Genomic DNA, 27,891 nt, shown 5'->3' on the forward strand with positions numbered 1-27,891 from the left:
TCGAAAGGAGGATGAGGTTATTGTTAGATTAATAACACGGTTAGAAGTTTCGCTTCAGGCTGCTGCAGTGTTGTGTGTTTTGGTGTGAGTGTGTGTTTAACTTGAGTCTAATGCCTTTTACTGACTCAGCTAGCAGAGTGCTGCTTCAGCTCACTATAGCCTATAGACACACACACACACACACACACACACACACACACACACACACACACACACACACACAAACACACACACTCTCAGACAGTTTTAGAATTTTCCCCAGTCTGATTCATGCATCCCATTTAACTAACAGACATTTCTTTATCAGTGATTTCCAGATGGGGTCCTTTAATTTTAATAATTTAATTTTGACATTGTAATAAATAAATAAATAAATAAATAAATGCGTAAATAAATTAATATGTAAATAAATAAATAAGTAAACAAACAAATAAATAAATAAATACGTAAATAAGTAAAATAATAAATATGTAAAAAAAAAATTAATTAATTATTTAATACGTAAATAAATAAATATGTAAATAAATAAATAAAATAATAAATATGTAAACAAATAAATAAATAAATAAACAAATTAATTAATTAATAAATATGGAAATAAATAAATTAATTAAATAAATAAATAAATAATATTATTTATGTATTTGTTTTTAATTATCATAATTTTTTTATTTTATCATGGCAATATATTTAATATAAATAATTTATTTTATATTAATTTTTAAAATAATTTTTTTAATATATAATTTTATTTTGCCACTGCAGTTCCTTCAGTAATAAAATTACATCTCACTTTTGAAGCATTTGGCTTTCCACATGGCTCATAACTTAATAAAAGGGTCTGTGTGATTTACCGCAGTAGGCAATTTGACATCCAAATGTGAGAGGCTTTCCTAAAATAAATATTAAAATATTCATCACTCATGTTTCCTGCATGATTTAATCATCGAAAACTGCACTCTCTGACCGGCAAAGTGATGATTTCAGTCTAGACCCCCGTCTTCAGTTTTGTAAAATCTTGAATTAAAATGATAATAAAATAAGAGGTTTTATATTTAGGCTAGGTGATGAGGCGTCTAATGTCAATCATATTTAAAACTGTGTTCAAAATGCATGTACAGCTACCTTTTAAAGATGTGTTGCATTTTTAAGATGATGTGGCAAGTTAAAAATTGTTCAGCTTTTAAAATCATGTTTTAAGACCCCAGTGGTCGGTCCTGTTACATTTCATCAGTTGCGCTTCATCTAACTGTTTTTAAACGCAAGAATGCATACTGTTTCTTCCTCAAACTGATATATAGAGAGAAAACAGAGACCATGCCCAGTGCCAGAATACTGTTATTCTTCCAACTCAGAACATAAAATATTGGGTAAATGCTACTAAAACTAAATGTATTGAGCTTAAAATTAAAGCTTAAGAAGTTATTTAATTTCATTATCACAAATACTTTTACATCTGATTGTATATGTAATTTTGTATATAAGTTGTAGACTTGGATTGGATGTATTCCTCAATTCAAAGGTTTGGGGTGTTAAGTTGTTTACAAATATTTATTAAAGGGGACCTATTATGCGAAAATCACTTTATAAGAGGTTTAAACATCTGTGTGGCAACATTGTGTGAATATAGCCAGCCATTAATGGTAAAAGCAAATTAATTATATTAATTATAATGACACTTTATAAAAACAGTCTGCTGAAACACTTTGACTGACATAGGGCTGCATGATATTGGAAAAATTAGACATTGTGATATTTTATTTTGCTGCGATTAGGGTTGAGTTGATAGACAATGCCATCAAAGATAGCCGATAGACATCACAATGCTGAGTTTCAGAAGCAGCCGCTCGTGAAAAATACACATGGCCCCATTTACACTAATACCTCTTAGTTTTAAAATGGCATTTTAGAAAGAAAATGACCCATGTTTCCACAACTAGCATTTCTTAAAAGCCCTCCTTCCACACTATATCGCTGAAAATGCTGTCACAGCGTCAGTACACTGCTTAAATCTTTCACTTTCACGCTTGTACTAAGTAATTTTAGCAAAACCCTCAGATACTGTTGGTTGGTTCCTGTTGGTTGTGCACCTTTTTTACCAACCAAATTTGTCAGTGCCATTATAATCACACCAATCACTCTGCCTATTCCTGCTAGAGTCCCACAGAAAAAGTGATTGATAGGTGGTAATTTGTATCTAACTTATCTTTATTTATTTATGATTTGGTTATAGGTAAAACAAAGACCATGTGGGTCAGGTAGTTGAAACGGTTGGGTAAAAATAATTATTTGGTTATGAATGAATTAATTATTAATAAATAATTTGTTTACCGCCACCCACGATGACGATGCCATCGTCCATTGAAATGTTTCACGTTAGACATCGTACAATGCTGACTTGGTTGACATCACCCAACCCTAGCTGCAATATACAGTGCGATATGAATCTAATTTCAAACTCCGCATTGCACTTCCTGCGATGTGACTATTGCGGATGCGCACATTGAGTTATCGATGCTGTAACATTACGTTGTGCAGCCCTAATAGACATTCTCCTTTTGTACGTGCCATCAGAGGGGGAAAACCCCACCAATTAGTAACGATCTATCCATCATTAGCATTAACAGCCCTGAGTGAGAAGCAGCCGTCCACCATTAAAATTTTCACAGAGATAATATTAATCCTGTTTTGAATCTACTGCTATGCTGACACGTAGGCAATAGTAGCTCCTCCCTCTTTTAAAAATCTCATTTGGATTTAAAGCGACAGTCACCAAAACGGCACATTTTGGATTGAAGACTAAAAGGGGCAGTTTAAAGTTTTTTGTGGAGTATTTTGAGCTGAAACTTCACATACACATACTAGAAACACATACTAAAAATGGACATGATAGGTCCCCTTTAAATAAGCCTTTTTCGTACAGTAATAGTAGTGATATTTTGAATTATCATTAAAATGTAAAGATTTTCACTAGGCACTTTTCGGAAATCAATATAATATGCTGATCTGGTGCTCAAGAAATATGTATTTCTATTATTATAAATGTGGAAAGTATTCAATCGACTCAATATTTTGTAAAAATTTACGAGACTTTTTAGAAAGAGCAGCGTTTATATGACTTTTTACATTTGCTTGTTTCATGAATTCAATGCAGCCTTGAATAAATATTCATTTCTATAAAAGAAAACACACACTAATAGGAACTGTGCCCATGTATGTTCTGAAGCAAATCAGATGTTGAAGCACATTCGAAATGATCCAAAATTGGATGCAGAAAAAAATCCAAGCCTATGTTTGTTTTGGTTGTTTACATGCAGCAACATCCAATCTGATATTAGCAAGCAAATTGGCTGGCAAAACAAATGCAGGCGCTCAATAAGATTCAATTCCTGCCTTTCTCCCATCCCCGGTCAGCCTTTCATCTGTTCCGGGGCTCATGAGATTGTTAGCGGATCTCGGTCTCGGTGGATTTCAGCAGTCAGAGGTCAGCTGTCTTCAGAGACGTCACTCACTGGGCCTGGAGGTTTTGTTCCCATGTGCAAGGAAAGACCTTTTTCATGCTGTCTTTATTCTCTGAATGCCATGTATAGCACCAGGAGTGAGGAACACATAGAGGGGACAGGCAAGCACAGTTGGCCAGCCAAGACAGAACAGTTTACTTTCAGAGAGTGCATGTGCTTTGTATTCTGAAGAACAAAGTCAGGGAAATACTTCCCAACACCCAACGGAGGCCCCCTCTGTCTGTCTCTCTTTTTTAGTCTTTCTTAATCTGTTCTGTTTTCATCTTTCTCTCATCTTTGCCCCCTTTTTTAATGGTTTTACACATATCCCACACCCAGCTCAGAAAAAAAAACAATTGTCATTTATGGGCCTGTCACAGTAATCAATATATTGACTTATCGTGCGATACCTGTAGATGACCTCAATAATTTTGCGGTTGCAATATACATTTACAAATTCACAAATAATTTAAAGCCATTTTTCAATGATATGGCCATTTTACAATGACAATAGGACATTTAAAGAGCCCCTATTATGCAATAAAAAAGGTAATATTTTGGTTTTGTGGGTCTCCAACAACAGGCTGATATGCATGCAAGGTCAAAAAACACTTTCATTGTCTTATAATATGCATTTATTTTTACCTGAATATCTCAACAACTCCCATATGAATCATTCTGCGATTAATTTGTTCCCAAACCCCTGATTAGCATGATGCTAATCTGCGCTGACTGATCCGATGACCCAGTCTGTTGCGATTGCTCGACTGCATTCAGTGTGAGACAAAGAAAATCACCCACTACGCGTTATCAACAATTTTGAAGTAGTCCGAGTGCAGAGTATTTGTGTGAACCCAATGCAAGAGTTCATTAAAGCAATGCAGTTTAACGCCAGCATATTGCTCTATTCTTAACCATGACACACATTCAGTATTAATCCACACAGTGGCAAAAGCTGAACTATTTTGAAACTTGACCGCCGCACGTGTGTATAAACAGCTGACGGTGGCTATAGCAACGACAAACGGCAGAGGATCGAGAACTCTCAAACGCATTTAAAACCGTAAAGACAGTGGCACGCGTCACGTTTTCAGCGTGGTTTTAGACACAATATGAGAATATAAAGAGTTAGCCAGATGCAGTACAAGCTGCATGGAGCATTTACAAGTAACACAACACAATTAAATACATATTTTGCAAACTAGAGAAAACAAGGAGGCAACCTTTAAATGTTCCCAAGTCTGTGCGTGCAACAAACGGGCAGGTTTGAGTTCCGTATCGACGTCTCGCTGACACAGCTAAAGATTCGCTACCACGATGATTCATTTAAACCTCTACGAGTCGACTCTTTTATAGATGAATCAATAGTTTGAAACACGGTGCACTTTCAGATTTAAGCCTTAGGTTTATGTTTCCTTTCACATAGAGCTGTGTTACACACTGCATGGAAGGTCATTTCAAAAACCCATAATAGGGCTCTTTAATAGTATATACAATTGGATATTTACCTTTTTAACATCAGATTATACAATCTAAATAAGAGTGATTGAAAGTGTTTTAAAGTGTTTATGGCTATTCGCATTATTATGCTGTTATAAAATTGTTATATAATCCGTGGGATAAAATGATTTCAAAATGACAATGATATCATTCTGAGACGTGTACAACTCTCTTTTTTCTGTGGAATATGAAGAGAAAATCTTGCGCTTTATTTTGTCTATGCAATTACAAACACAAAGCAGGTTGGCATCCTAGCTTATCTCAAAACAATTAGTGTGATCTTGGTCTGACAAGCTCCAAAACTAAATCAAATATATAAAAGTGTCCCATTTGGTTTGTGCCCTGTATTTCAAATCTTCTGAAGCAAAACAAAAGTGGAATATAATATAATGATGCATTTAATATTGGCTGTCATATCAGTATTGGCAAATTCAAGCTTTTACAAGCAAATTTAAGACTTGATCTCAGTGCTACTTATTTTGAAGGTTATCATTGTAGGCTTGATAAGAAATTTATTTCCACTGTATTAGCTTGCCTTGAGTTCTTCTAATAATCCTTAAAAAAAGTTGGTGTTTGCCAAGTTTTCCATATCAATTTAGGTTAATATTTATCAATCCTTGCGAGAAATGCCTTAATATAGACTATATTCATGACACTCTGTTTTTTTGAGCTTATAAATATAAGAAATATATTTCTCGTAAATAAATATCAGTTATTGTTTTAATATTAGTGCAACCCTAATATTGACACGTGACACATTTTGCCATGCTTGACAGCCTCAGTCCTCATTAACCATTGATTTTATTTATTTTTTATTCATTTTTCTTGAAAGTGTTTAGAACAGATTAACTACAAACTACAGAAGAATCACAGACAGCGATTTAGAATCAGACACAGATTTAATTGCATGTCTCTGAAACGGAAGATGATAATAATTCTGTGACTTGACAGCATTTTGTGTATCTTCTAATTGAACCATGGTTCTGTGTTCCTGTACATCTGAAACCATGTGATTTCTTAATTGCGTGATTATTGGTCACTTTGAATCTCTGCAGCATATTTGCAGTTTTCGCACAACAGCGCCCTCTGGCCTTAGGAGGAGATTTACAACTGAACACAGAGCCGTGCTTCCCTGACAAGATGTGCATGACGATTGCGGCTTTTGCTAAATCACCATCACAGTTTAATTTCTGTTTGTTCTTCAGCCCTATCATGAGAATTAACAGAGCTTTAATTTTAAGAAACCTGTAAGTTTTTCTAATACACAGAATCTCCCAAAAATCCAGTGATTTCTGCACTTGAGTTGCTTACCTAAGTGAAAGTAGCAGCACTGTGTTCGTTTTTTTCCTCATTCACGTCATTTAGCCATCGGTACAGAGGAATATAGAGCCCATGTATTTGAGACTGAGTGACGTGCAGTTGCAAATGAGAAACAGCTGTTTCCATCCCCCTCTGTGTCTCTCGCAGCGCTCGTCCCACAGCAGGACTGAGCCAAGTGGAAAACAGCACCCAACAGCTGCACTCAGACTCAGCAAGGAGCCAAAACAGACAGGTTTTTATGTCTTCGTTTAGGAGGAACAACAGGAAGGGAAAACAAGTATCAGTGGCCAAGCTGGGCAGAGTAAACAGGCTCAAGTCATGGATAAGCCATAAACGATGGACGGGCCTACAATACTTGTCAAAGTTTGGGATAGTTTCAACTTTTTTAGCCTATTCTGCGCACCAGATACAGTAAAAACTGTAAAATAACATGTTTCTTATTGAGTGTAGTTTAGATTTTTTTGTGTTTACCTGACAAAAGTCTTGTTACTGAACCAAATTTTAGGAAAAACAAATAACTTGACTTCTAGTTAATAATTTCAGACATGATTATAATATGATAAACTGCTGCTCAAGAAATATATAATTATTATTATTATTATGTGTTGAAAACTGTTCATCTGCTTTGTTTTTATGAAAACTAATACAGTGCCAGTCATGAATTTGGACCTATATTTATTCTTCAAGGACGCATTAAATTGATCAAAAGAGAAAATAAAGACATTTAAAATTTACGAACAGAAGAATTACTGTTATTTTTTACCGTCTTTTCATCAAAGAATCTTGAAAAGTGAAATGCAACAGTTTCCACGAAACTATGAAGCTTAAAAAATATGTTTTTATTATCAACGATCATTAATTGTCATTAATTGAGTATCAATAATAATTCATCATAACAGGACATCAAATCTGCATATTATTATATTATATATTATAGTTTTTGAAGAATTATAAAACGCTGAAAACTCTAAAAATGCTGCTGAAAATGTATCTTTGAAACACAGAAATAGATTAAACTTTAAACGTCGGCGCCAGTGTTGTAGCGGTTAGTGTGTCGACACATGCACTCCAGTGCTCACGGTGACCCGAGTTCGATTCCCAACTCGTGGTCCTATGCCGATCCTTCCACTCTCTCTGCTCCCCATGGTTTCCTGTCAATAATCTATGCTTTCCTATCCATTAAAGGTGAATACCCCGGAAAAAAAAATTTACAAAAAACTTTAAACAACATTAAATAAAAAAACAGATATTTAAATGCTAATAATGTTTAAAAGTTCTCCCAGTTTTTCCTCTGTAATTTTAATCGAATAAATGCAGCCTTGGTGAGCACAATAAACTTTTTTCTAAACGTATAAAAAAAAACCTACTGATGTCAAACTTCTGAGGGGTAGTGTAAGTCAGAAGTGTTTCAGATCTGTTGACGTGACCCAGAGTGTGGGGCAAAGGGTCGTTCTGTCGTCAAGAATTCGCACCTCACTCTCAGGAGCAGCTGTTGCCCATCTTTCTCATGCTCTTTGAGGGGGAAGGGAGGAATGCTTGAGGAATATTTCGGGTTTATTGCGACCTGACGTCTGGTTGCCGCATTCATGGACTGCCGATGATTACCTCAGACAATAAGTGCGTGCTTACTGTAAACGCATGCCTTGTGTGTTTATAAACACAGGGGGACGTGTTGATATTATTGCCTGAGGTTGTTGACAGCATGCTATGGTGATAGATAAACCTTGGAATATTCCTGTAAAGGTGAACCGTGTCCTTTTTTTGATAAAATACTTGTTTAGTGCCAGTTTCATGCACACATAAGTATGTACTCTGTTAGTTGGCTTTCTATAATGTTCTCATAATCATTAGTTGCATTCCAAATCACTTTACTATGCGATATATACTCTATGAACAGGTTTGTGAATTTTTGAAGAGTAGTATGATCTCTAATTTAACATGTTGCCAACTGTATGGAGTTAGTTAGCATTAGCTGCTTAGCCAAGTGTTGTTTTTATTTTTTTCAATATTTCAACATGAATAATTTTAGTCATATTTTTTTTATTTCTTTTTATTTTTTTGTTATCGTTTGGATTTAATGTTATATTATTTTATCTTTAACGTTTTTATTGTAAATAATTAAGGCAATCTATTCTTTAAAAAGTAAACAAAGATGAACTAAGTGTGTATGTGTGTTTGTAGCATCATTTACTTACCCTCAAGCCATCTCTGGTGTACAATATAATTCTTCTGACGAACACAGTTAGAGTAGTTTTAAATTTTATCCTGGCTTTTATTTTGAAGCTTTTAAAAGAGCACAAATCCATCATCTAATTAACCCATACGCCACCATAGGGTTAATGCAAGTCTTATAAATCAGATCAATGCCGTTTAGTTAGGGATGCACAAATATCGATACCAGTATCGGGTCGATACTTGGTTAAAATGCTTGTACTCGTATCGTACATGAAATGCCGATACCACGGACCGATACCGCCCAACAGTAATTCACTATGTGGATGGGATTTGTTGTCCTTTGTGTTCATCCTTGCTACAGGAAAAAAATAAAACCTCCTTTCAAATTAATTGTTCTTTTATTGAAATCAAATCTAAGAAGTATGGGAATCAGTACTCTGTATCAGCGAGTACACAAACTAAAATACTCATACTTGTATCAGTTTGTAAAAAGTGGTATCGGTTGATCACTACTTTTTAGTAACTAAAATCTGAAAAAAAATGTTAAATGATAAACTCCAATCACTGACTTCTGGTGGCGGCCGAATGAACGTTATGCATGACTGATGTATACGATGTATGGTGCTTGACTTAGGCCTTGGTCACACTGAGCGTGTTTTTTTCATTGAGATTTAAATTTTTTTGAATGGCTCTCTAATGGTTGTGAGTGTTTTGCGAAAAGTGCGTTTGCAGTTGAAAAAAAGCTAACTCTGAGCGGAAAAAGCACACTACATCAGTCGCATCTTTTTCATTGTCCAATCAAACGAAAGCAGATGTGGGGTTTCCATTGAAGTGGCAGCAGTATTTGTGTGGTCAAGACTACTATGGAGACTTTTAAAGATGGAGGAGAGACTAGTGGTAGCTGTTTTTGAGTCATCCAGAGCTTCACAAATCGTAAATATCGCAATATTACAGTTATAACAAAATCAACAGCAGTGCTCGCGTACAACATGCAGTTGATTCAGTGGTTGCCTAGCAACATAAAAATCACAGCACACTTTCTTTTTTCTTGTCAGCAAAAAAGACGCTGCGATGCGCCTCACATTTTCAGACTGGAAAAGCTTATTCGGTTTGATCGGCTGCCTTAAGACACATTCGTAGTGGAAGCTACCGGAATAGAATGCATCTTGTGAGAACCATTTACCACACAGTTACCACAGAAGACAATGATTAATAAGAAAGCTGAGTTGGCATTACTGTAAAAGGTTATACAGTGAATTAATCTTATAATTCCTTGTATGTTGTACATTGTATACGTCAATCACGCATAACATCCATTCATCTAGTGTCACAACTGGAGTTTATAATATAAAAATGAGAGATATTTGTATTACAAACAGATTTCGAAAGCTATAAAATAAAAGTCTCTATCCAACACCATTATACAACATGGAGGAATCAGGATAAAATATTAGAAAAAAAAGTAATGCGCACAGATGATGGCTTGAGTGTAAGTAAATTAGGGGATTATTTTCATTTTTTTAAAAATACTATTACTTTAACTTAGTTTAGAGGATTAAAGGATTTAGATATATAGTTTAAAGGATATTCAAAGGATATTCATTCATTTTCCTTTGGCTTAGTCCATGATTTGTTGGGGGTCGCCACAGTGGAATGAATCAGCAACTATTCCTGCATATGTTTTACTCAGCGGATTCCCTTCCAGCCACAACTACGTACTGGAAAACACCCATACACACTCTCATTCTCACACACACACACACACACACACACACACACAGACACACACACACACGCGCGCACACACACTTCGACCAATTTAGTTCATCCAATTCACCTATAGCACATGTCTTGGGACTGTTGGGGAAACTGGAGCACCTGGAGGAAACTCACACAAACACGGGGAGAACATGCAAACTCCTCACAGAAATGCCAACTGACCCAGCTGGGACTCAAACCAGTGACCCTCTGGCTGTGAGGCGACAGTGCTAACCACTGAGCCACCAGTTTAAAGGTTAGCAAAATTCCTAACAAGTCTGCTTTGTTTATTCCCAGTCTGCCTTGAGGAATGGAGATTTCTTACCCTACTAAGACCTAAACGTGTTACCTGATACAGAATGGTACGATTCCAAACTAAATTTAAACACTGCTTCCTAATAAACCTGACAGCGAAGATAAAGACACAAAGGCCCATTAAAGCGAGAGAGAGAGAGAGAAGGAATGAGAATAATTCACAGCCTCTCCCTCCTGCGCTCCATCACCAGGGCTTTATGAGGCCACAGGCAGCTATAAACTTCTCCTTTTTAATAAAAGCAGCTATTCGCACATTTCTCATTTCTCATTATCTGTATACAAGAGATTCTCTTTCCCACACGCTTTTCCCAGTCCCGTTTTAAACGCGTATGTGCGGATGTATACAGTTCCGATTGTATAAACAGACATAAACATGCAAGCACCTCAGCTGTGTTTCTCCTCAGGCTGAATGAGCTTTATCCTGTCTGCTGCCGATCCAGAAGGCCTTTGGGCTCCTATCAACAAAGTTAATGCCTCAGAATAAATGAAAACATGCATAAACACACCTCAGAGAGAGATATGGGGAGTCTCAGTGTTTGCGTAGATGGTGTTGTGAAGAGCAGTGAAAGGTGCATCCGTTGACTGTCGTTAAGGATCAGAAGTGTGCGTGAGGTCAGGAAGGCTGGATGTTTAAAGTCAACATTAAATTATTCACCCTGTTTGCTTTCTCCATTCATGTTCCTGCTATTATTGTGGACAAATGATGCATAAATAAAGCTGTTCAGAGGTTTGATTGTAGACGTTAATTCCAGCTCAATATTTTGCTATGGAACACCCAATGTTGTTATAGTCAGTATTGATTTTATGGTAACACTTTGCAGTCAGGTCCTGTATACATCAGGTTTTAGGATGTTTTGGTTGAGCCAATAGCAACCGGAATCAAAAAGTTACGTTTAACAATTAAAAGTTACAGGTTGGTGCGGGTTTTTTATTTATTTATTTTTATTTATTTTTTTTATAAATGATTTTGAAGAAAATCCATATGCTTAACAAAAGAGCATTAATAAAATATCTTCATTTTAAAGTTGGTTGGTTCATTGGTTTATTGGTTTGTTCGTTGGTTCTTTGGTTGGTTGGTTTATTTAATTCAATTCACCTTTATTTGTATAGCGCTGTTACAATGTAGATTGTGCCAAATTGTGTATACGTTGGTTGGTTGGTTCGTTGGTTTGTTCAATTGTTGATTTGATTTTGATTGATTGATTCATTCGTTCATTCATGTTAAGTCTTTGCCATGTAAACACACACACAAAGTGGTTTTAGTGGTTGGTTGGTTGATATGTTCTATGTTTGGTTCAATCGTTAGTTCATTTGTTGGTTGGTTTGTTTGCTCGTTCTATCGTTGGTTGATTTGTTAAGTGGTTGGTTCGTTGATTTATTGATTTGATTCATTTATTCATTCATGTTAAGTCTTTGCCATATAAACACACTCACACACAAAGTGATTTTAGTGGTCCTGGGGGGAAAAAAGCAACATTTCATTTTGTTGGTCATCAAAAATAACTCCATTTTAATGAATGGGGAACTTATCTTGTGAAAATGTGTCTAAACTAAATGTTTGGAACTGTTTTTTTTTAGATGTCAATTTTAAATCTATAATGCATCTTGTTTAGATATATTGCTTTTAAAACTGAAATTAATTTTTTTTAGTCATTGGATGAAAACCTCAAAAACATCATTTATTCTAAAAGGTTTTTTTTTTTTTACATTACACATGTTTTTCTCACACTTTCGTTCAGTTTAATGACTGCTTGCATGGTGATAAATATAAATTAATACTGTAATTCATATTCACTAATGTATATAGACATGATTGTACAGTATTGTCATTATTTCTTCCTGTTTTGCTCTGAAAATGTCACATATAATGAAACCAAAATGGATATTGATTGCCTCTTTTGTGTCGTATAACTTTCACACATACACTAACATACTGTGACCATATGTTTTGTGGTTGCACCACATTTTGGTATGCTCCATTGGAAAGTGATAGCCCAGAAAAACACATCCAGAGCAAGTGATAGTAGGAAGCAGTCCATCAATACGAGGTGCTGTCTTTACACGCTCTCTAGCCATCTCTGTTTTTAATCTTTTCCCTTTGGTTTTGGCATATGGCAACCTTCTTCCTCCACCATAGTAACCCAGCTGAGGGGAGAATTGCTGTCAATCAAAGTGTCATGGGATCAGAGGTTGCTAGGTAACGGGGTAAAACAGACCCCAAACCCCTAACTAACAACAACAAATAGTGCAAGTGCACATTTCAGAAAACAGCTAATAACATGTTCGCGAAGCTGTTGTTTTTGGCATCTCACTGGCGCACGGCCACAGTATCCACAGCAGCTGGGAGAGGAGGTTTCACAGTAAATACACTGGCACTTCCAAGCCTTGACTCGTATCGACTGACCTTTACCCTTATGGGGGGCGTGGGTGAGGGGTATTATTATCTCTTCAGCTCCCTCCATTTTTTTTTCTTTGCCACATAACAGACTATAACACAGGTTAGTGATTATCAGCAATTTAAAGGTTAAGTTAGCTATTTTTTTCCCGGGTGAGCAGCTTATCATGTCTGTATGTCTGTCTGTCTATTTATCTATCTTTGTGTCTGTCTGTCATTCTCTTTGTCGTTTTAAAAATTAAAAGTTTTGATTTATTTATCCATAATATTCACATGTTTTTTCTTTAAACAAGTGAACGTACCTGATGCTACAGCGAAGCCAAAACAATCTTAATATAATTGATTGACCATCTAAACTTCAACCAATTTACATATTTAAATATTTTTATAGCACTGGCTGATAGTTAGCATATTTAAAAATAAAAAAACTTGTTTTTTTTAAGTTAATTTATGTTCAATACAACCATGCTAACAATACATTATTTGACTATCCAGTTGTTTATATAATAGACACATTTTAGACTGTGAAGAACATTGTGCAATTCTAAAGGCTGATTACCACTTCTGCGTCGAGTGATTGCCATGACAGTGAATATGACGGTCAAATAAATATGCAGCTACATGACTCCTCAACATTTTTGGTGTCTGTTAAGTTGCTAATATCAAAATGAAAATAGCAGTTATATCATGTTTTCATTTTATTGTTAAGATAGTGAAACAGCGTAGCCAGGGTGATGTGAATAAGGTTATAAAGTGCACTGTTCCTATGAAGATTTACCAAATGTGTCCTCTGGAGATTGTTTTCCATATCAAACTTGCGAAGTCTAAACTTACAAGGAGAGGATGCAAGACTGAAGTTTGTGTAGGCTACTTAATATTGAGGAAAAAACCCCAATCAGATAGGTGAGCGTGGGCAGCCACGCCTCTGTTTTCAGATATCTCCGTTTCCCCCGTCCACACTAGCATGGAGCAGCAGCGTTTTAAAATGAAAATGGCCTCTTCAGCGTTTTCGGCGCTCGAGTAGTGTGGACGGATGGCGTAACCATAGCAGAACCTATGCATTTTAAAATTAAAACTTATTAGTGTAAACGGGGCCTCAGAGTCAGGAACCGACGGATGTGCAACAACTTTAATGATAAAGTAAACACTAAACAATAGTTTCCATCTGGAGCTCTTTCACGGGACTTGACACTTGTAAACAATTGCTCTATAGGGTCCTTATTGATCTATAAGCTTGCGCTGCGCATCGTTGCGACGTGTAGTTAAATTTTTTGAGAGGTGCACGTCAACCACAGCGAGGATTATGAGACCGCTGTGCTAGACCATACGCATGCGCTTGATGCAGAAGTATAAATCAGCCTTATGTGGGCTCAACAAACCAGGACACACTCTCTTATCTTCATATGCACCAGACACTTTCTTATCACACACCATGTTTCTAGAAAACATGAGTTGTGTGAGTGGGCTTGACAAACCACCTGTAGGAGACACTCTTTTCCTCTCCAAATTCACCTTATTATTAACACTCAATTAGGGCTGGGCCGATAAACGATATTATATCGAATCGTGATTAAAATTTATACCAATGACAATGAAAATCTCTGGACTTTTTTTACTCTATTGATCTAAGAGCCAATCACACAGTAAATGTGCAACAATGTTCATCTAAAAGCATGTTAATATTAGAGATGTACCAAATTTTTGGCCGCCGAAAATGTATTGACTAAAAACTGTATGCCATATAATGGACCCTCTAATTTTTGTGGCTTCAGTCATTGTTGGGGTACTCTTTTAAATCTGGAAACATTAACAACTTATATCGAAATATATATCAGTATCAATCAATATGGAAAAGAATTGGTGAGATTGCAAATAGGTTTGCCATATTGCCCAGCCCTACACTCAATGCTTATTTGAAAACATAATAATAATAATAATAATAATAATATATTTTATTTATATAGCACCTTTCCAGAGCTCAAGGACACTTTACAAAGAATGTAAGAAAAGAGATAGTACAAGCAGACATAAGTAGAGACAACATTAGGTACACAAACATGCAGAAAGTCAAATATAACAAACTGGAAATACAAAACAAGACCTAAGAGACAAATAAGCAGAGTGCAGGTGGATCAAATGAAGCGGTCAGTTTGTCAGATCAGAAGTAAAGCATTCAGAAAATAAGTGAGTTTTAAGTAAAGATTTGAATTCTGAGATATTATTAACAGAACAGGGTGAACGTGGTAGAGAGTTCCAGAGTTTGGGTGCAATAACACTAAATGATCTGCCCCTCATAGAAGAGAGGAGGTACCGAGGGACAGCAAGAAGTCCAGAGTCAGAGGAACGTAATGAGCGAGTAGGGGTATAGGGGACAAGCATGTTGAAAAGGTAAGAGGGAGCTAGGCCATTTAAGGATCTAAATGCAAGGAGGATAATTTTGAATTGTGGAATTATCAGTTCAGTTGACTTTTTTTAAGTACCTGTAGGTAGATTTTTTTTATTTTTATTTTTTGGCATTTGATACAAACAGTTACAACAATCAGATCACATCAGGTTCCCACAGAGACTTTGAGTGTGAGAAACGTATGAGAGAACTCAATGAGAAAACTTATAGTAGGACTCACTCTCTTCTAGCTGTGTGCAAAAACAGTCTAAACTAACGTAGACTGCTCATGGCATTCATACACTTCTGCTCTTTGATGATTTAAAGTGCTTCTTTTATCCTCACTTGTAAGTCGCTTTAGATAAAAGCATCTGCTAAATGAATAAATGTAATATAGATGCATCCCTGCCAAACAAACACAGAGAAATAGACTGATTTGGTCAATGAAAGTTTACAGTGCTCCCCGAGTCTTGAAACGCCTCTTGTCCAATCACATTAGGCTACCATAACGAAGTCTGTTTTGAAGTGCACTCGCATATCCAGTAGCTCCAGTTCACTTAGTCGAACTTGCTCTGGGCTTGACTGTTGGAAACTTTGCAATGGAGCATGCACACAGGCGGCTGCAGTGATCCATGAGCACATTAGCCAGGCTGCAGGGAGAACGAAGATGGCTGAGTTAGAGAGCCTTGACAGAACCGTGCAGTCTGGAAAAGAGAGAGCAAGACATGGATCCTAACAAGCAGTCAGGCCCTAGAGACCCGGAGACCTACAGACCACCACTGTGCACAGAAGCAGCTTCAAATGTGCCATTGATTAAGTTGACATGCTATAGAGACAGAGAAAGTGAGGGAGAAGGAAGTTGGGACTGTGTGTGTGTCCTTTCCTTACATTTGGACTTGTATAAACAGATTGGGTTAGCCTGACAGAGCGATGTGTAAATATTCCCCTGGAGACTTGGCACAGCTGTAGGCAGAGCGAGGCAAGGCATCGTGGGTATTTGTTGCAGTGGTTCGATCACACTGCATTATCGTCCAGCGCTGTGTGCTCAGGGTTTCAGTCCAGCTGCCCTAGAGATTTTTTTTGTCTGTTTATATGCAATTTTAATGACACACAGCCCATTCTGACAGGAAGTTTGAGCTGTTCAGTGTTGCGCTGTGTGTTTGTGTGTGTAAAGCTGACACTGCAATTTGTGTTTATGGGTCTATCGATCAAACTTTGTATTGCACATTTCCTGTAAACACAGGAAAACAGATGCAGCATAGTAAATATTATTACTAGAAATTCTTGCACATGGATGAGAGATCTAAAGTTTAGACGGTTATATGAAATGAAATATTGCCTTTTAATCATTATGTATGTTTATATACATTTTATATAGTTTTACAAAAAACAAAACAAAAATTAACTGTTTCTTTGGTGCACCGAGATGGAGACACGGACAATTCGGTATCGGTTCAGTAATAATCATAACCGGTTATTGTTTACTGACATCATTTATCTCATATGTGCTATGTTGCCGTAGCTTACTATGGTGAGGGAGGTAAGCGTGAGTGTTTACAACGCTCCAACTACTTAAAAACACAGAAACTGTGCACAATTTCATTGTGTGTGTGTGTGTGTTTGCTGAACAGTCTTTCCCTGACAGTGAACAGCAGAAGCCCCTATTTCACTGTGATTGAGAGAATGAAAGTAAACTACATTTCTCTCTCTCTCTCACTGTGGCCCATTTGACCGGCTGCGTGACTTTTCCTCTCCTCTCGGCTGTTACAGTGATACTTCAGGATACAGACACGAGTGCGCGAGTTTTCTCCACCGCGACTATCATGGATCAGCTGTGATCGCTGCTGCAGTGTTGCCAGATGTAGCTGACTGATTCCAGCCCAAAAACTATTCAAAACCCGCCGAAATGCCTATCCAAAACCGCCCAATCTGGCAACACTGCGCTGCTGCCGTTTATCAGTATCACTCATTGGTGAACAGCACCTGTGAATTAAAATATAAAATTGGGTATGAAAAGCATTGTCAATGCTCCGTGATGCACAGAGATATCGAATTGAACCGAATCGATGGCATGATAATCGTAAATGAACCGTGAGACTAGTGTAGGTTCACACCTCTAATTTAATATCTTTTAAATGTTTTTGTCTTTCTATCTGCCTGCCTATCCTTCTATCTATCATTTATATCAAGTAACAGTTTTAATATTTTTGTTATTGAGAAAGTTATCATGTATTTATATAATATTTACACATTATTAAAACCTTTTTGTGGGTCAGGGTCAGTGTTGTGCTAGTTACTGAAAAATAGTAACTAGTTACAGTTACTAATTACTTCATTCAAAAAGTAACTCCGTTACTTTATCGATTACTTGCACCAAAAAGTAATGCATTACTGTTAAAGTAGATGGAAAAAAAGAACACTTAATGCTCCCATTAATGCCATTATAACGTAATGTCAGTGCTGCATAGAGAATACACTGTTGATCAACTTCACAGTTTTAATTAATTTGCACTCTAACAGCTAAAACAAGACGGACACTTAAGGTAATTTTTAAGCAATCATTTATTTAAATCAGACCAGGAGCACAAAAAATACCACGAGGTGATAAACCAGCTGAATAATATATTAAATATGAATAATATATATATTTGCAATTTTAATTTTGTAGTGAAGCTTCAGCTCAATAATCTATAAGTCATGGCACGAATTCTGCGACAGCTCTTAAAAATGATGTTTTTGTTCGGTGTCTGTGATTTTGAAACCAAAATATTCCCATATTACCAATGCTTTTTTTCCTTGATATTTCTTTGTCTATTAATGCTTCTGAAGCAGCATACGCGCCCTTATCCCACTTGTCCGCACTTTCCTGTTTGTTTTTTTTTTTTATCACACAGTTCAGCTGTGCAATTCTAATTGGGCAGTACGAAAGTGTGCTTACTTAATTGGCTAGTAAAGACTGTCACACAAAGACAACTGTCACACACAAACGGCAGTCACGCATTTGCTCTGCGTAGGGGAAATAATATAGTATTTCTTGTTGCAGCCTCTTGCAATATTTAACTAATATTAACATTTCAAATTGCAATTCGATTTTGAGTAATCTCACAGCCCTAATAAACAACCATAAATTATAGACATTTTAAACAAAAGAAAAACATAACAGCTGCTCAATGAATCAATGAAAATGAAAATGAAATCTATGAGCAATTTTCAAACTAACCACAAATTAAATGTGGTATGTCAGCAATGTATAGAAAGTAAGCTGTGTATATTCAAAGCACAAAATCTGCCGAATAACAGCAATAAAAATATCTAAAGCAATAAAAAAATAATAAATCGCAATACAGCACTATACATTATATAACGTTTTTTTAAATATATCAGAAATATGTCACTGTGTCAACTAAACTAATCAATTTTGTTAACAGATAACAAATGTGTGCTTAATTATTTGAAACAACAACCATAGTCGTAATAGTAACGTTAATAGTGTCTCGCGCACACACTTGGTCTACCTTGTGCGCTTTCGGTTTCTCTGCTTTCGCTTGACTTTTGTCGAGTCTGGCGCCTCGTACATGACGCATCTTCTTTACGATGGTTGATTGGCTTTCACCAATCCCACAATGCCTCATCGCTGTAAACAGGAAGATGTGGGCTATTATTAAACATATTATCAATGTTTATAATATTTACAATATTTATAATTAACAATTATATTTAATTATAATGTACATAATACTTAACATATTTAAAAAGTAACACGTTACAGTATTAGTTACTATCAAAAGTAATTCGGTTACAGTAACACGTTATTGCCCAATACTGGTCAGAGTAGTCAACAATTACAATACAGTGTTATGTGTACAAGAGAAATTGGTTTAGCTGACTTTCTGTAACATACAAAGCCTGAATGCTATACGATACAGAGAATATTAAAATCAATGAGGGAACAGAGACATCAATATAATATTATTAATCCTTTCTGCTGACGTAAATGACAATCATTAAAAAAATTAAATTAAATCAAAGAGTTAATGTTATATCTATATTAGATTTTTTTTATTAAATATTATTTTTAATAATTTTACATTGCAAAACATTTTTAGTTCATTTTATAGGTAGTCTCATGAATGACAAAGGGTTCAATCTTTTAGCATCAAAAAGAAAATCAAATCGAAAGAGCATTGTTCAAAGAGACGCTTCTCTCATCTGCTATTGGTAAGTGAAGCACAAATCCCCGCCCCCAACTTTCACCCATTGGCTGTTGGTGTTGCTGTGCGGAGCGGTATGCTCAAACAAACAATAATGTATACATATCACCCTCAGAGGCCCAGTCTTTATGAATTCAACCTACTTGGCTTGATTTTTACTCACATCACATCACATTTAAATAGGAATATGTGAGTTTTTCTGTCACTTTCTGTTAGTATCAGACTTGTTGTCCTCCACTTGCCCTCGCCGCCACAGGACATCTGAGTTTACAGCGCCACAGCATATGGCTCGTACATGGGATTATTCCACCTCTGTCACTCGCAAAACTTCTCTCTCTGTCACCCTTCTATAACCCTCAAAACTGATTCAGGAGGATAAAAAAACCACGTAGAAGCCTCTCAGATGTGGTCTCTATGCCTCTTTGAGGGTCTTTGCATCAATGCAGGTGGACTGAATAGGGTTGGGGGGCTGGTTGAGTTCATAAGAAGCAGGGGGGAAAAGGCTTTATGTGTCGGTCCGATAACTAGAGTTTCATGGTACCGCCTCTTTTTATAGAAATGCTAATCTGAGCCAGTGGCACCAGTCGTTAGAGGCTTTTGTTCGTGGGGCAAAAGGGTCTGCAGAGATGTTGGGGGTTGAGGAAATGAGGTTTGGCTTTCTTTTAATTGTTCTCTAGCTCTATATGCTAGCACTTTTATCTTTTTTCGCTTTTCTCATTATCTCAACTGTGTTTTCACCGCACACATTTGTCTTAATCAGTAACCAGTATCCAATCCTTCATATCAGCCAGACTTGCGGCCTACATAGGGAATGTATTGATTGGTTGAGCTAAATGTTGTTTGCGAGAAATGACACAACACCAGGTACATATTGGGGTGTGGTTTCCAGGTGTTGGCAGGGTGTTGAATGTAGGTTTGTTAAGCCAAGGCCTTGGGGACATTTCTGCAGACATGGATGGATTTACAGCTGTTTTTCTGTGGTGAGGATGTGGCGGTGGGCAACCGTTCCAAACCCGGGGATTGAGCTGATCGGTCCTGACACGACTGCCAATGTGCACTTGATTTCATATCTGTGAGGGCTGGGAGGAAGAATGCGGGTTTGTTTGGTAAGTTGCTCTTGTTTGTGTTTGACATTTGTAACCGGCTGGATCGCTCTCAGCAGGCTTTTTTTCTGAGGTTAGATGAAGAGCTCTGAAATGCTGGGAATGGCTGCAGTATAATTACATTTAACTGTCAGTGGGATAGATGTCCTTCAGCAGTGAAAGAGTTGTTTTCACTCTCTTTTTTCTATCTTTCTAAATCTTTTTATTGAGAGATTAGTTTTACTGAAAGCATTGATGGTGCAGAGATGCAGGCGCTTTAGATTTTATTGACTTGTGTGAAATGGCTCATAATAGTCCATTATCGTCTAGTGTATGTAATTTTATTTTATTCAATTCAGTTCATGAGGGAAACAGTATTCGCAAACACATATCTGGAGATCATAATTCATGGAAAAATACTTGTAGTTGTTATATGGCTTAAAAGCAAACTTTTTCACTGCTTTTTCACAATATTTATGAATATATTCATGTTAAATTAATATGTGTATCTTTTAATATTTATCAGCACTGTTGTGTCTTGATTAGATGACAGATAATCCTTTCTTTTGTATAAACTGTATAAAGGCTGATTTATATGTCTGTGTCAAGCGCACGTGTATGCTCTGGCACAGCCTTCGTGCGGTCGCATAGCCCTCACTGTGGTCATCGCTGACGCGCACCTCTAAAAAAAATATAACTACATGTCACAACGACGTGTAGGGCAAGCTCTGTGATTGGTCGGCTTGGAAGTGCTGACGAATGTGGGCAGGACAGAGACCCACGCAAACCCGTTGGAGCGAGTGTTTACAAGTGTCGAGTCCCATGAAGGAGCTCCAGATGGAAAGTTTTTTATTTGTCTTCACCTTATGATTAAAGTTGTTGCCCGTCCCCTGGTTCCCGATTTAAAATGAGCAAGTTTGAGCTACTTCTACAATAAGGTAGTGTTCAGAAAAAAAACAAAACCCCAGCGAAGAAACTCGACACAGAAGAACATAACCTCAAGCAGGCTAGCGTTTCGGAAGTGTTATTGTAGAGCAACACAAACAGCACGCAGAAGTATAAACGCACAACAACGCGCAAGGCGTGTGTCATGGGTCACGCCGATCATTTGTCATAGAAGCTTTTAAACCAGACTTTACTTATAACTAGGCACAGAAGCCCATTGTAGCCCATCATTGAATCTATTTTCATACATTTACTTGTGTAAACTCGTGTATTTATATTTATTTAGTTTTTATATCAATTTCAGTAATATTAAGGACTAATATGAAAATGTTCATATGATTTATTTACAATACAGCTTGTAAAGTAATATTTTCTGTCTTTTAGTCGATGAGTCTTTTAGTAATATGAGAGATTTGCTTTGTTTACCAGATCTCATTGGATTTGCATTGTAAACATTAAACAAAAGTTAAAAAGGTATCATTTATAATTATTATATTAAGTTGTTTGTAGTTTAGTAGTAAGTTTTTAGTAGTTTCTCTTATATTAAGTTTTTAGACACTGCCAAAATCATCCCACGTAAATCTGCAGTTTTTTAAATAAAATTCTGTGCAATAATTAATTAATTAATTAATTAATTAATAGCAAAACTTCTGCAGATTCTGTCTGGCCCTACTGATAACTGATCATTTGTTGTTCATTTTTTTGGGTATAAGAAAATATTAAAATACATGAATATCACTACATTGTTTAAACATGTTTGGCCTATGTATATATATATATTGTTTTTTTTTTTGAGAAACGAAATTTACAAGTGATTGTAAAGCATTTATAGACAAGATTTAAATCTATAATAGCATTGAATCTTCTCATCTGTTGCACAAATATTGGTGTGTAATAAATTTCATGTAGTCATAAAAGGGATATAGCCGTTAGACAGTTTGTATGTTAAAATTCAGAAAAGTGTCTGTAAATCCCATTGTTTGTGTGGTCTAGGATTAGGTCAAACATTCTGGGGGGGTCATGACCTAGAAATGGGGTGCTGTGCTTTTGTGTGTGAGTGTGTTTGTGTGGGGAAAATGGTGGTAAACAAACCAGTAAAAAACGCTGCTAATTGTATAATCATGCATAAAATGAAATATGGGAAAAGATACAGGAAGTCATTTTTGTCAACAGTGATCAGATCGTATAGCCAAAGTCATACTAAATGAATTATGCTGAATTGTAATAGCATTAGATATGGACTAGTGTCTGCTTGTTGTATGAAACAAAGGTATGCAGTATGAATGTAAATTTATTCATATTATTATCTTTTTATATATGTAATTTATTTTATTTATCTTTAATAGGGAGAGCTCTGCTGTGACATTTGAATTTCCCTTTGGTATTAATAAAGTTAAAACAAACAAACAAATACAAACACTTTAAACAGAACAATATTATATTCTACATGCCACATCTTGGTTTCAGACAAGACTAAAACATTACAAAAAAAAAATAGCTGACTCTTAAAAATGGCATGCAATGTTTTGATCTGACTGGCACAAATTAATTTGATCAAATAATTTAACTGAGAGCTTAAATTTAATAGAAATTATGTATATATATTTTTCCATAATATTTTTTTTTGTTTGTTTTCAGTTTGTAAACAATAATACAACATTTTACAAACATTTTTTTACAACAATAACCTTGTTGCATTTACAAATTATACTATATACATGTATATATATATATATACATGTATGTATGTATGTATATATATATATATATATATATATATATATATATATATATATATATATATATATATATATATATATATATATATATATATATATATATATACACAAAAATAAATAAATGAAAGTAAAACTGCTCCTCCTTTTGTCATTATAAGTAATCTATTCAAGCATGACAATTATTATCATACTGAGTACTAGGTACAGCAAGTAAATATTGAAGAATATATCAATACAGAACTATAAGACTGGAACTGCATTGTCCACCAAAAATTATTCATCAACTTCTTCCTCCGTTAATTCCACTTCTTTGATATAACTAATGAAAAGACTCCACATGTTTTCAAATACACGCTGTTTAGCTTTTATTATACAAGTTATTTTTTCTAATGGCTGGCTTGACGACATTTGTCTTATCCATTGAGTAGTGTTTGGTCTTTGCATCTTTGTCCAAAGCAAGGCTACATCTTTTGGCATAAAGCAAGCTGAGGTCTGTAAATGCTTGTTTGTTTAATTGTATTATTTTTACTTCTTTTTTTGTGTTGTTTTTGTTGTCCAGTGTGAAATGTGCATCTGTAAAACCACTTGAGAAGTGCACTTCTGCGGGATGCTGGTTAAAGGTCATATTTTTACGAAGTCTGAGGAGTCCAGGTCTTTTATTCAGCCTTGTGTGTGTGTGTGTGTGTTGGTTGAGGTATTCGGCTGGGATGGTGCAGCAGGGTGTGTGTTATGTGTGTGTGTGCTCGGCTGCTGTGAGGAGCTGAGAATGCCAGATGGTGCTTGTTAAACTCAAAAAGCTCTCCCACTCTCGACTGGAGCTCCGCGGTGTGGACCACATGCTGTCTGGAATGACCAGCCTCAATTCAGACAGGCCGAATTCTCCAACACCCAAAGCTACCTGCTGCTTCGGTTTTCTCACAGGCCCTTTCAGTCTCCCTTTCAAGTGCAGCATGTCGTCAGAAGCTGACGGTGAATGAAGGTTACCGCTCGAGCGGGAGAAGAAATTAGTTCAGCTCTGGGGGACAATGCGGTTCTGCTTTTACAAAGATGCCCGCTGCTGTCCAAACCCATAGAGGAACGAGCTGAATGAGAGGAACAAGGAGGCAGTGTGTTGCAGGCAGGTTTGTGAAAGACCCTCGGCCTGTTTGCTCCCACTGACCTTAAAGAAGCCGAGACAGATTTGGAGTTGTGCCATCGATTTCTGTCGAAACTCGCCGTTGAGATCAGTGCGTGCGCGAAACAACCAGTCACCACATGTTTATTTGTGTCTGGTCTTGCCCTGTGAATGTGTGTTTTTCTACCTTTCAGTTGTTGTCAGCAGGTGAACCGCAGAAATCGAAACTGCTGTCAAACTTTCATCATGTTTGTCATTCGCCCTGCAGCTGTATGCCGTCGTGAACATGCTTTTGCTTTATTCAGATTTTAATTAAACGAGGCGCTAGGCCGAATCGCCCTTTATGCCGTTCCTAAACCCTCATTGATGTGCGTGAAAAGGAGGATTTGTGTTCATACAAAAGGCTTACATAAACTCTCAACTTTTTTTTTTCTTTTCTTTTTTCGCTTCTGGCTGATGAGCATTGTTCAAATAAGCCCTTTGGTCCCAGGCCAAGACTTCTGGTGTTTTAAAGGACTGAAGGGTTGGAGGTTAATTTACCTCATGGCCTTGTTTAAGATTCCCCCATACCAGGTTCCATTACTCTTAAGATTGGTGTCGTTTGTGGTTGATGTGTCATATGGGAGATATTAAATGGGTTAAAATTAGGATAACTTACCCTTAACACAGCTCATTAGCCAAAATAGTTGGGTTCCTTGTAAAACGGTGAATGTGTGCGCCAGAAGCATATTTACTACTCAAGTGTGCAAATGCAGGGACACTGCACTGGAAGTGGGCGATCTTGTTGGACGGGAAGTGATAGTCTGATATCTACAAGTTGCTGATATTTAATTACTTAAGTTTATTTATTTTTCACAACGATGGACAGTGTACATTAATCAAAGATCCTTACGTAAATGTACCCAAATTATCCCAAAGACTAGTTTTCATTGGTGGTAGCTTAGTGAGATGTCAAAGGCCATACCAATAAAAAAAACAAATTCAAACCAAAAACAATACTCGTATAACAACACCAAAAACAACAACATCAAAAGGCCTAGTGGCCTATAGTTCGCAATGTTTATTAGCAAGGGTGCTATCACACTAACACTTTTAGTCCACACCTGGGTTTGTTTGATGTCGTTTAGCTAGTGTAAACATGTCTTCTGAACTCGGGTGCACACTCGCAGGGCTGCACAATTAATCGAACAAAGATTGCAATCTTGATTCGATCCTACACCCAATTCAGCCAATTATATTTTCAAGGTCAGGATAAAGGCGGACGCACAAGTCTTTTCATTGTTTTACATACGCTGCTCAGCAACATGGACACCTCCAAATGGTGTTAAAAGTGTCTCATACTGTGATTATGATTCACCCAAAAATGTCATTTCTTTCTTAATGCAATGATGTATTCGTGGACGTGAAATCACATGTGAGCTGACGTAGCTACTGTTTGTTTACCTCTACTTTAGTGAACAGAACCTGCATAGGCTGTGAATAACAGCTGATAAAATATGTTCAGTTTGTTGCACAGAGTGATCATTTGAGAGCCGTGTGGGAAGTATGATTTGCATGTGTGTGTTTTTTTATCTCAGAGTGACTGCAGACAAGACATGAACACACGTGGCAGTGAAAGTAAAACTGGCGCACACATCATTGAAATGATCACATTTTAGAGTTATGATTACGACCAGCACATGATATGTTTTTTCTTTCATAGCGAACACAAAGTGTTGTGCATGAAAACAAATGTTTACTGTGTCAGTATAATTACTCTAACCTATATAATGTTGAAGATAATGCAGAAGGGAATCTGATGATGACAAATTTTCTCATTTTACCAGTAAAAAAATTGTATAATAATGCTGTCAATGACAGATTGCAAGCAAATGTCTCGAACACAATAATTCAACTTCAGAATTATGAATAGTTGTATTCTGAGTTCATCACTTTACTGTGAATTAACTAACAGGACATATTTAAAGTCTGTTTAAATCCACCATTCAAAGTCTATACAAAATGTATCATTTTACCAACAGTAGACCGACACATTATTGTGATTTTACCATATGTTTGGGAATAATTATAATAATAATAAAAATAATAGTAGCCTACTGATATTAACCTTTATTTCACATCTATAGAATCGTGAGAAAACCGTGATCTTGATTTTAAGCAAAAAAAGAAATAAATCATGACTCTCATTTTAGCCAGAATCGTGCTACTGAGAGTCCAAACACTGAAGAGCAAATCCAACGATGCGCGGCTCTACAGATCCTGAACCATGCAAGCCAGTGGCGACAGCGGAGAGGGAAAAAAAACTTCACTAAAGGCGGAAGTGAAGAAAAAAAACCTTGAGAGAAACCAGGCTCAGTTGGGCACGACCATTTTAATTTCTCCGCTGGCCAAACGTCTTGTGCAGAGCTGCAGTCTCAGTGGCGGAGGCTGGAAGCTGGCCTCAGCGAAGACTCGTCTGTCTCTGGAGCGTCATAGGAAACAGTCTCATGTTCTCCACTCTTCCATGACCATCGCAGTAGTTGTTCAGGATTCGGCCAGGTCCAGGATATGGAAACCTTGGGATCATCTCGTCGTTGGTCTTGGATCGAATCAGTGACTCTGCATAGTCTGAGGGCCTCGGGAAGAGTATCCCCAGGTGGAAATGGAGAATAAAGAAAATAATTAGCGTAGCTGATGTTCACAGTGTATATCAGCAAGATGCATAACCTGTGTGGAAGCCCCCTAAGTGGTGCACTAAGTGTATGCTTTACTGAACAGATAGGTCTTTAATCTAGTTTTGAATTGGGAGAGTGTGTCTGAGCCTCGGACGTTATCAGGAAGGCTATTCCAGAGTTTAGGAGCTATAAATGAGAAGGCTCGACCTCCTTTACTCGACTTTGCTATTCGAGGTACTACCAGAAGTCCTGAGTTTTGAGATCTTAAAGAGCGAGTTGGATTGTAGCGAGACAGAAGATTGGTTAGATAAGCAGGAGCTAGATTATTTAGAGCTTTATATGTAAGAAGCAATATTTTAAATTCAATACGAAACTTAACAGGCAGCCAGTGTAAGGAGGATAAAATTGGGGTGATGTGATCAAATTTTCTAGACCTGGTTAGAACTCTGGCAGCTGCATTTTGTACTAATTGAAGTTTGTTAATAGAGGATGCTGGGCAGCCAGCAAACAGAGCATTACAGTAGCCCTACGCACTCGTAAACCGTACCAGAGTCCCCCTGATGAAAGAGGTGGTCTGGGCTATGGTTTGTGCGAACTCTGGTCCTAAAGTCTTTCTGTGCCTTTGTGACCGCCGTCAGATTTGAATTTTAGCAGTTGATAACGTGCGCTCTGAACGTTCTAATCACACCGGTGTGATCGTACAACCTGAAACCTATACAGGGATGTTTTTTGTTTTGATTTAACAACTCAAATTAAAGTAAGATTCAAATTGCTTTATGGGTTTCATCAGAATGTCATTG

General features: G+C 36.7%; 1 protein-coding gene across 2 annotated transcripts in view; it reads left to right on the forward strand.

Moving 5' to 3' along the window:
- Window positions 1-27,891, forward strand: part of sipa1l2 (signal-induced proliferation-associated 1 like 2) — a 137,303-nt gene that overhangs the window by 13,933 nt on the left and 95,479 nt on the right. The window contains exon 1 of one of the 2 annotated variants that reach the window (XM_056468791.1): window positions 20,512-20,663. The exons of the other annotated variant lie outside the window; for it this stretch is intronic. The gene's annotated coding sequence lies outside the window, so the exon portion shown is untranslated. Of the gene's footprint in view, window positions 1-20,511; window positions 20,664-27,891 lie in introns of those variants that run through there. 2 annotated transcript variants of the gene reach the window in all.

This window comes from Danio aesculapii, chromosome 11 (assembly GCF_903798145.1).
Source record: "Danio aesculapii chromosome 11, fDanAes4.1, whole genome shotgun sequence".
NCBI lineage: Eukaryota > Metazoa > Chordata > Actinopteri > Cypriniformes > Danionidae > Danio > Danio aesculapii.